Source organism: Eupeodes corollae, chromosome 1 (assembly GCF_945859685.1).
Source record: "Eupeodes corollae chromosome 1, idEupCoro1.1, whole genome shotgun sequence".
In the NCBI taxonomy this organism is placed as follows: Eukaryota; Metazoa; Arthropoda; class Insecta; order Diptera; family Syrphidae; genus Eupeodes; species Eupeodes corollae.
This window is the reverse complement of record NC_079147.1, coordinates 72,180,850-72,191,852: the sequence shown is the minus strand read 5'-3', so window position 1 is coordinate 72,191,852 and position 11,003 is coordinate 72,180,850.

Below are 11,003 nucleotides of genomic sequence, written 5' to 3'. Positions count from 1 at the left end.
GATAGCTGAGCGGTAACGCCTTAATTTGTTTTACTGACAATCAGAGATTGATTGATCTCTTGGGGTGGTGTTAGTTTGTTACTTAAACAAATTCATATAAATGTTTATAATATTGATTGGCAACATATATACAAATTTATTTATAATTAATAGGTTTAGATTGGGTTAATTGTACTAGAATGAATGATTTGCATAAATTAAGAAGAATTAAATTATATAAACGTGGTGATTGTTTGATCAATGGTTTTTGGAAAATGTAGGTTCTCTGATTTTTTACTACTTGATCTGTGGCTATTGAAGTCGAATGAAAGGTCAAATAGTTGGTTAATTTATAGATTGAGTAGATCTAATACGAAAATATATAAACTATTTCCTGGAAAAGGGATGAAGTACAATGTTTTAACAAAAAAAAATTATATTAGTCCTGTTTAAAAAGTTAGTTAGAACACACAAGATTCTTTCCACTTAAAACGATATGAAAATACATCACGTAGAAATAATAAACACTGAACCGTCTTTTTTCTCCGGAATCAAGTCAAATCAAGGCACACATAAATTGATATGAAGGGGAGTCAATTCCCCAGCTCAGTTGTCTGACTACAAATCTTGTCAAAGGCTTTTGATCTCTTTCAATGCAGGTTATCCCAATAGAGAAAGAAGGACACCATACAATTGTACAATAATCAAGAATATGACAAACTGAAGACATGTTATCGATTTTAACGCAAAAGGGTTGGAGAACTCACTATATTTCCGTTTAACAAAACCAAATATTGAATTTGCATATATTTGCAATTTTTCGTATTAGATCTATAGGTTTCTAGCCTGCCCTTCTATGAAGGGCCTCATTTGATATACGGTTTGGCCAGCTCCGTCTGACTCCGCTACGGATTTCAAAATCATTTGACAACCTACTATTGTGCAGAACGTTGCTTTAATAATAGCAGTTAGTTTTTCTGGGATGCCTCTCCTCCGTAAAGCTGACTACATAGATATACTCACTGTTAACACTATGAAAGGCCTTTTCGAAGTCGATGCACAGCAGTGGTGATCGATATTCAACGCACTGTTCAATAATTATCCGTAGGGTGTTGATATGATCAATACAGGAGCGCGGAATCCTCGAGTTTGGCCTCCAGGTGTTCTCTGATGAGTTCCATTAAAAGCAGCTTAAGAACTTTGTCAGATCTCCTTTTTTTGGACCTTGGTGATATTTCCCTTGTTCCAATAATCAAGGAAGCTTTCGGTAGCCCAGGCATCTTTTATGAGTGGATGAAGCAGTTCGCTTTATGACGTTACCACTGCTTGTAAAAGCTCTGCGGAGATTCCATCAAATCCTTCCGCTTTGTTGTTCTTTAGTACTTTAATTGCGGCAACGATCTCATCTGGGTGGTGCGGTGCGGATTCGGCGATTAGTTTGTTCAGGCGCTTCAGAGTTCATCGGCTGCACGTTTTTTGCCAACACCGAGGAAAAGTGTTCTTCCCTCCTTCTGACTTGCTCATCCACCGAACTTAACACAGTACCGTCTACTTCTTTCACCAGTTGTTGCTTTGAACTACGTGCACAGGTCAGCTCTTTGGTTATTATGTAAACGGTCCTGCTATCGCACCTGTTTGCAGCATCTTCTCCTTCGATCCTTTAGCCTGGCGATGTTAAATTTGGGGCAATGGCGGATCCACGGGGGGGGGGGGGGGTCATAGGGGTCATGACCCCCCCCTGGGAGATAATTTGTTTGTTTTTTCGAAGGAATTAACTTTAATTCAAAACTAATCAAGTTGTGTTATTGGACGTGACCCCCATTATATTTTAAATTATTAATTACTTGTATATGAAAACAAAATTTTGTAGTTTACTTCTTTAAACTTTGTTGCTAAAAGTACTACTTTTGACTTAAGATTGGACCATGATCATAATATAAATCGGATATTCAGTCCTATTCCAAAAACACAGCACACATTTTTCTACTTTTGACCAATGGACGATCCAGGGGGGGGTCATATGAACCATAATATAATATAGCTTAAACAGTTAAGTTGTATAAGTAAAGAATTCATCTAAAGATTTGTTAGTAATTTAAAGATATTCGCCATAAAGTGGTTTGCTGTCAAAAACAACTAAAACTTTTGTTTTTACTGAATGTAGAATTTTTTTTTTTTTTTATCTGATGGAAATCTTCAAAAGACACTCGGTAAGAATCGGTACCGAGTAGTGTGGGACTCTTACCGCACTAAAACCACCGGTGAATCAGGACCAATCTATGAAAGATAGACAAATGATTTTTATTTCTTAATTTTTAAATCGCATTGGGGGAAGTTTAAGGTTATAACACTTTCCCGTAGCTTTTAGCCCATCAGCTCATGAGGCTTGGTTCTTCTTAATCTCCGAACATTGTCTCGTACATTTAATACGGTCTCCATTTCAGAGTTAATATGACTTTGCAGTCGCTGATTGTGTGATACAGCGTGTTTCTTAACCACTTCTGTAACCATTTCAATTTGAAGGTCACGATGTAGATCGCTATTTCTTATATACCAAGGGGCATTTATTATTCCACGAAGGACCTTGCTTTGGAATTTTTGATGGGTTCAGCATTTGTTTTCTTTGAACAGTCCCATAGTTGGATGCCATATGTCCAAACGGGTTTCAATACTTGCTTATATAACATTAGTTTGTTCTGGATAGATAGGTCAGAGTTCTTTCCTATTAACCAGTACATTTTTCTGTACTTCAAGTTTAGTTCTTCTCTTTTCTTTTTTATGTGTTCTTTCCATTTAAGCTTTGCATCCAAATTCATTCCAAGGTATTTGGCGGTATTGGAGTAAGGTACTTCTGTACTGTTTATAAAAATTGGAACATTGTTTATGTTTTTGTTTGTAAAGTTTATATGCGTCCATTTTGTTTCGTTTAATTTGATACGCCATTTGTGCGTCCAATCACTAACTTTATCGACTACATTTTGCAATTTTTGTGTAGCCTTCGTAACGGATTTATCTGCAGTATTATCAGCAAAGGTGGCCATGATAGCGTTGATGTCTATATAACAGATACAGGGTTGGTCCTAGGACACTTCCTTGTGGTACACCGGCTTCAATTTTCTTAAGTTCCGAGTAATTTTGGTCGTACCGTACTCTAAAGAGTCGGTTCGTAACGTAGGATTTCAGTATTTTGTAGTACTGCCTGCTGAAGTCCCTGTGCAGTTTGTACTCAAGTCCCAAGTGCCAAACCTTGTCAAAAGCTTGAGCAACATCTAAGAATACAGACGAGCATACTTGTTTTTCTTCAAGTGCCTTTTCCACAACATCCGTAATTCGATGCACTTGGTCTATCGTGGAATGTTTATTTCTAAATCCAAACTGATGTCTTCTTTCTTCAATTATTTTGCTAAGCCTTTTCAGTAGCAGTTTTTCAAAAACTTTTGCCATGATTGGTATAAGCGATATTGGTCTGTAAGATGTAACTTCTGTTGGTGGCTTACCTTATTTAGGTATAACAATTACTTCCGCAATTTTCCAATGATGTGGCACATATCTTAGTTTAAGGCATGCGTTTATTATAAATTGGAGTTTCTTGAAGGCTATAATAGGCATTTCTTTCAGAACCTGATCAGTTATAAGATCGTACCCTGGTGATTTTTTGTTTGACAACTTATGTTGACACATGCTTCTTACTTCTTTGAGCGTGACAAAAGGTATTTCACATTCGTCGTTTCTGTCAACAAACTGTAAGGGATCTGTAGCTGTGCTTGGTGGGAATGGCTTGAAAACATTCGCGAGATGTTCAGCGAAGAGATCAGCCTTTTGTTTCGGGTTTCCGATCCATTTACCATCTCGAGATTTTATCGGCGGTAGAATTTGAAAAAAAACTTTAGTCATACTTTAAATTATTTTCATAAACATTGTTTTGAAAAAGAGTTCTTAAGAAGAAACCTTGAATAAGAGATCATCAATGATCAAAAATGTATTTTTTTTTATTTAAAAAAAAAATACTAATTTTGTTTACGAAACTCGATATCTCAGAAAGGGGACAACATTTGTTTGCGAAATTTAAATGGAAAATGTACATATGTACATATATTTATAAGCTCTTTATTTAGTGCTTACCAAAAATATTTTAAAAACAAAATTTAAAATGATTTTCGAAAAAAATATCTCAGAAAGGGGACATAATTTTGTTCATATTTATTGACATAAAAGCATTAAAACGTGTAATTTGTGAGGGCTACAAAAACTTTTCTTCACAACTTATTTGTTTACCTAACTTACTTTGTTTTAATTTAATTTTTTTTGCGAAATTGTGTACTTAAATGCAACTATGTCTTTAAATTCAAGAACGAAACCCTTGTATCTCTACAATTTGTAAGTTTTATTGACGTCTTTAAGATTAAAATACGAATAAGCAGATTAATAACGATAGTAATAAGATACTCCCGGAAATAGAGTTCAACAAAACTTTGTTCAAAAAAACCCGACATACATATCAGATCCTCGATAATTTTCTTTACTTTTGAATTTTTGCATTAATAGAAATGGAAACAAGAAAACTGTATTGTATTTTTTGAAAAAGCAACGTTTCAAAACAATTTCCTACATTTCTGCACGAATGCACCTAATCTATTGTGTTTTAGCTCTTAAATATGGCATATTAAGAAAACGGTTATAATCTTGGAATGCTTTCTATGTAGAGAGTCTTCCAAATTAAATAGTTAGACCATACTTTGCTGGACAACAGTGTTCTTAAATAATTTGATAACTAAAGTTGTCATTTTAGCAATTCTTAAATTTTGTTAGACTCCTTTACAAAGCATTAAAGATTATTTTAAAGCGCTGAGTAAAAACTCATCTAAGAGTGTGACCCCCCCCTGATGAAAAGTCTGGATCCGACCTTGATTTGGGGGCTCGTGTTATTCCGTTGGATCTTTGAACTGTAGCTGTACGCAATCTTATGGTTGCTATCATTAAGTGGTGGTCATGGCCAAGTCTCATGTCGGCACCTCTTCTGTTTCGGACACCCAAGAGACTGCTAATAAAGCGTCGAGTAATCGCGAAGTGGTCAATTTGATTGGAAGACGCTTGCCTGTCCGTCGACATCCAGCTAATTTTATGACACAATTTGTGTTCAAATATGGTGCAATCCTCAAGGCAATTGGCGTTGCAGAAGTCAATGAACCTCTCACCATTATCATTGCAATTTTCGACACCAAGAACACCCATCACATGCCTTAGCCCGTTGTTGTTACTGCCAACCTTAGCATTGAGGTCTCCCGTAACCAAAATAATATCTCCGCGTGGAGTGTTGTTGTAGGCTGATCTTAGTTGACTGTTAAAGCATTCTTTCTCTTAATCAGATGCGAGCTTCATCAGGGCGTAACACTGTATAATGGTGACAGGCCATACTCTACTCTGAAACCTATTCTGATTGCCGTTTTTGTAAGGTGTAAACCAACTCCAGCTTCTTGAGCGTTTCCTGAATCATGACTATAGTTGAGCAGTACAGTTTTACGTGCCGGTGACTTGTATTTACCTGATCCCAACCATCGCACTCAGCAATTCCTAAGATATCTATTTTGCTACTCATAAATTCTCTCTCTAATTGGGGGAATCTGGCATTGTGTGAACCTTCACTTCCAGCGTCCAGAAGCGTTCTCACATTCCAGAAACCAATCATTACATTTTTATAAATTTAAAGGAAGAAGTTTTCTTTCACACCAAACATATAAAATATTTAAATCATTTTGAAGATTTTGATGACTGATTCTATTTTGTATGCATAGACATATTTTTGAGTCATAAGCATAAAAATCAAACATAAAGCAATTTTAAGAAAAAAATGGGATATCAATTAGGAAAATGTTTAAAAGAAGTGGCACAAGGTGACTTCCTTGAAGAAGGTCAGATAAAACTTGAATGATACTAGAGATGAAATTTGCTTGTTTCACACATTGGGTGCTCGTGCTATCATCAAGATAGCCGTCAGTTTGAAGACAAAGAATCCATAGTTTCTGTAATTTAGTTAGCGTGGACGGAAATTTTATATTTGATTCATACCGGAACTAATTGACGAAATGATTAAAAGTAAAAGTAAAAGTAAAAGTACCACTACTTTAATTGACAAAAATTTGTTGTAGTACAATCCAATAACAAATTAACAATTAGTTGAAGTTACAGTGACGAAAAAGCAAACAATGCAATAGTAATCAAAAATAGTTTTCTTCAATACCTAATTATTTTTAAATTCTCAAACGAAATTTTTAAAATTGAGAAATGATACAAATGATGTAGTTGAACATGAACTTTTATTGTTCTTAAGACATTTTAATCAAAATAATATTTCTGATTAGTTATTTTGTTTTCCTTTTTGTTAAAAAAGTTGTGAATGGTTTTTTTCTCAGAATTAAAAAAACCTAACAATCTTTTCTTTTTCCTCATAAAAAAAATACCGATTGGATTTTTTTTTTCAATCTCTGCTTGTACAATGTAAAATTTTTTTAAACTAAACATTTCTTTATGTTATCCCGGGTTTTAACTTTAACGAGTTTCAATTCAGCTGAAATCTATATGTTATTGGGGGAAATACCAGAAATAATTGCACTTATTATCTCTACTGAAAGTACATAGCTAATGGTGGTAGAGTAAGTTGGTCCTAAGTCATCTTGTAGTCTTCGTAAACTTCCCAAGACTTTATAATGTCATCAAAAATCCAAAATGTCATAGTCTCGTCGTGATGATCAGTGCGTAGGACTGTGATGCCAGAGGTCTGGTTTTTAATTCCTGCCTGTGCCATCTGAAGTATTTTTCACGGGTATTGCCTCTTGCGAGGAAGTATTAACAAATCCTCCAATAGTAATTCTGATTCTTTGATTTTTCTAAAATGTTTGCCGAATATCGAAAGTGTTATTCATAGGTGCATGAACTTATTTTGGGGGCCAATATTACTTGTTTGCAAAATATTTGAGGTGAACAATATTTTTTATTAAAAGAAAGGTTACATTTTACCACTGTAAAATTAAAATGCACGGTTAGATAGTGTGAATTTGATCCTGTATCCAAGAAATTTATTACAAAATAGTGCCTTTATCTTAAGATTTAAAATTATAAATATAAAATAAGCTTATGTTCAAAAATTTGAATTCCAATAATTTATATTGATATCATGATTTCTGAAATACGTTTTTTTTTTCTAAATGTTTTAATAAATTTCATAAACAACGTTTTAACCCGATTTTTGTGATACCAAATTTTGAAAAAAAAGACATTTTTGAACATCAAATATTGTTAACACAATTTTAGAGCTTATTCGGAAAAAAAATAATTGAAACGGTTCATAAGTTCTTGACAAAATTTCAAAAGATAAGAAATTGGTTCTAGGGGGTGCCTTTCTACAGGAATACGGAATTATATTTTAATACGGGGTTACCCAATTTGGGGTTTCAAAAGTAAAAGTTAAAAAGAGGCTGAGATGCGACCCACACTGATAACTTCCCATCCCGTCTGTCCATTTGTCTTGCTTAAGAATTTTTAGGTTTTCGTGTTGTGTTAAAAAAGTTGTTAGTTGAATTATTCTTAAAAATTTCAAAATTACTAACAATATATTGCATTTAATAAAATATTTTTATTTCAAAATCTAGTTTTGTTAACGAGATTTTTAGTCGAAAACAAATGTTAACCAACTTTAAGCATTTCTTAAAAGTTTTTATCTACCTATTCCTAGATATATAAAAATCAATGCCACTTTTCGTTGTTATGTTATAACTCAACAATGCCTTAACAGATTAGGTCAATTTTGGTCTTGAATTATTCGAATAAGTCCAGAGAAGGTTTGCACGTAAAGAAAATTTAAAAAAAACTCTTGAAAAGGTGTAAAATCAACATCTTTATATACTCCCATGTACAACGAAGCTGTAATAATAATTGGAGATATGTGTCTAACGATTGTAAATAAAGCATTAGCGCTATTGGGTATGACCGCACCAAATCGTGAGATACATAATTTTTTTGGTCGTGAATTTCAACGTCAGCAGGAGTTCAATTCTAATGATTTACATACGTTTATTTGTATAATCGAATATAATGATAACTTTCGTTGTATCATTGATTTTTATTCAATCGGAACAGAAAATTGCATTGGCACTTGCATATTCGGGGATTGCTGCTACATTATTAGAAGGAGGTCGGACCGCACACTCTTTGCATTAAAATTGATATTGAATGTACGGGTGATTAAAACTCAAACTTGAAATGTTTCTAGAAATTCTGCTATGTTAAAAGTTCTGCAATTAACTTCAATTATTTTATGGGATAAGTGCACAATGGGGAATAAAATATCAATAGAAGCATTTAATCGAACAATGCAAGTAATCAATAGCTGTTTTGGTAGTGCTCTGATAATGCTGTTAGGGGACTTTCATCAAGCATTGCCTGTCATTCCTCGATCAATTCCTAATGATGAAATAAACGCCTGTTTGAACTCATCCAGTTTTTTGGAGGTATGTACGAAAATGGCCACTGAAAATTAATATTGACCATTATATTCACCTACATAATGATGCATGAGTTATCAAAGCCATTGTTAGAAATTGGTCATGGCAAAAAACCAATCGCTTGATCACTTTACCGAAAAATTTTTGTACAATTGTGCAATCTATAGATGAGTTGATTAAATTTCTTATTTCGAATATTCTTCAGAATTACAGAAATCATGATTGGTTGAGAGTGCGCACCATTTAAGCACCGAAAAACATTCATATCAATGCCATTAATTTTTAAAAATTCTTTGCCAAATTTGATTGAAGCTACAATCTTAATTGGTAAATCAAAGGATACCGAGTATCCCTATGATTCCAACTGATATGCCATTTGAATTCAAAAGATTGCAATATGCTGTGTGTTTTTCGTTTGCGATGTTCATAAATAAGGCCCAAGGGCAAACACTGGCAAGCACTTCAAGTTTGTAGTGTCAATTCGGAGGAATTATGTTTTTCACATGGCCAACTTTATGTTGCCTTTTCCAGAGTCGGTACCCCCAAATGTTTATTTATTAATGCTCAAAATTTGTTTGAATAAATGAACTTAATAATCATTTTTTTATTGCTATGCCTTATACGTAGCGAAGCACGTACCGAGCCGCTAGTTTCTTATATAAACAAATACAAATCGGATGAATTAAATTAATTTTAAGTCGATATCTTTTATTGTTCACGAGATACCGGGAACCAAACATCGATTTTTAAAAAATTTGCGTACTATTTTTTAAACTTAGATTTTATTTTTTTTATGAAAAAACGGACTGTTTGATTCTTATAAAAATGATTGAATATCGAAGAAAATATTTTCTCTGAAATAAAAACAGTTTGAAGGCAATATTTTGAATTTTTAAAAGCTATTTGAGTAGAAAGTAAATTTTTACCAAGTCTTAGTATTGTTTTTTTTTTAACTTCATATAGGAAATTATTGTTATTGGTTTGATTTGACGAATTGAAAATTTTGACATTTCCCGACGTTTCAGGGCAGATTTTTAGAAAGATGTCTGTGCGTGCGTGTGTCCGTACGTCCGTAAGTTCGCGACGTTTTTTTTCGTCGTCCATAGCTCAAGAACAAGCAGAGATATCAACTTCAAATAAATTGTGTTCTACAGACAATAATGCAGAAAGATGCAGAAAAGACTCTCAAAAAATTGATTGGGTGGTTTTATGTACCATAGTTATTTAAAAAAAAGTGAAATTTTGGCTACCAAAAAATATCTCACGAACCAATAGCGCTAGAGACTTGAATTAAATTTTATATTATATATTTTAACGTAATACCAAGCAAATTTACTTTTGGAAAAAAATCCAATGAACGGTTTTTTTTGTATATAAATCAAAAAAAAAACTGAAAAAAATATTTTGTCACCTCGAAAATTTTACGAAAAAAAAATGTTTTCATATCCAAAACAATTTTGTGCAACGAAGAATAACATTTTTAACATGTGGTAGAATTTTGAGAAAAATCAAATTTATATTTTTTTTTTAATACAAAAATTGATTTTTTACTCAAATATCATTTCAAAACTTTCAGATATTGGCTTCCAACTACTTTAATCTTTTAAAAAATATTATTGTCAACATTCAGTACAATGCAATGTTGAGAAAAATCGAGTTGACAGTTTTTGTACAAAACAATAAAAACCTAAAAAAGAATTTAACAAATGTTGGCAAAAATAGACTTTCGACTCAACTAATTTTAATTTACAAAAAATATTGTTTTCAACATCCGGAAAATTTTGAGAAAAAACGCATTAACAGTTTTTTCAAGAAAAAAAAAAAAACAAAAAAAAAACACAATACATACACTTACTTACTTTCGATTCAAATAACTTTTCAAAAATTTAAAATATTGGCTTCAAACTTATTTTATTTCACAGAAAATATTGTTTTCGATATTCAGTAATTTTTTTATAAAAATATCCAACAGTAAGTTTTTTCATAAAAAAATAAAATCAACAAAAACTTGCACGTAAATTTGGTAAAAATTGATGTTCGGTTCTTCAAATTAATTTCTTTCATAGAATTTGTAAAAATTTTAGAAATGCTACTTAAATTGGTAAAAATTTGTTTTCCCCTAAAAATCTATTTAACAAAACTAGATTTTCAAACTAAACTATTTCATTATATGAAAAATTTTGTTGGTAATTTTTAAGTTTTTGAGAATAATTCGACTGGCAGCTTTGTTAAAAAACACACGAAAACCTACTTAAAGTTTTAAGCATGACAAATCAACAGACGGGATGGAAAATTATCAGTGTTGGTGGCCTCTTTTATATTTAAATATTACAAAATATTGACAATAGTATTTCTATGCTATGAAACAACTTGGAAGTCAGTATCATCTTTTATTCTCAAATTTAATTTTTAAAACTTTTTAGTATTATTTGAATTACAATTTTATATTTTTCACAATTAGTAAGATACATAAGTCAAAATCAATTTTTACTAGTTTTCGTTACTATTTTTATTAAGAAAGAAAGA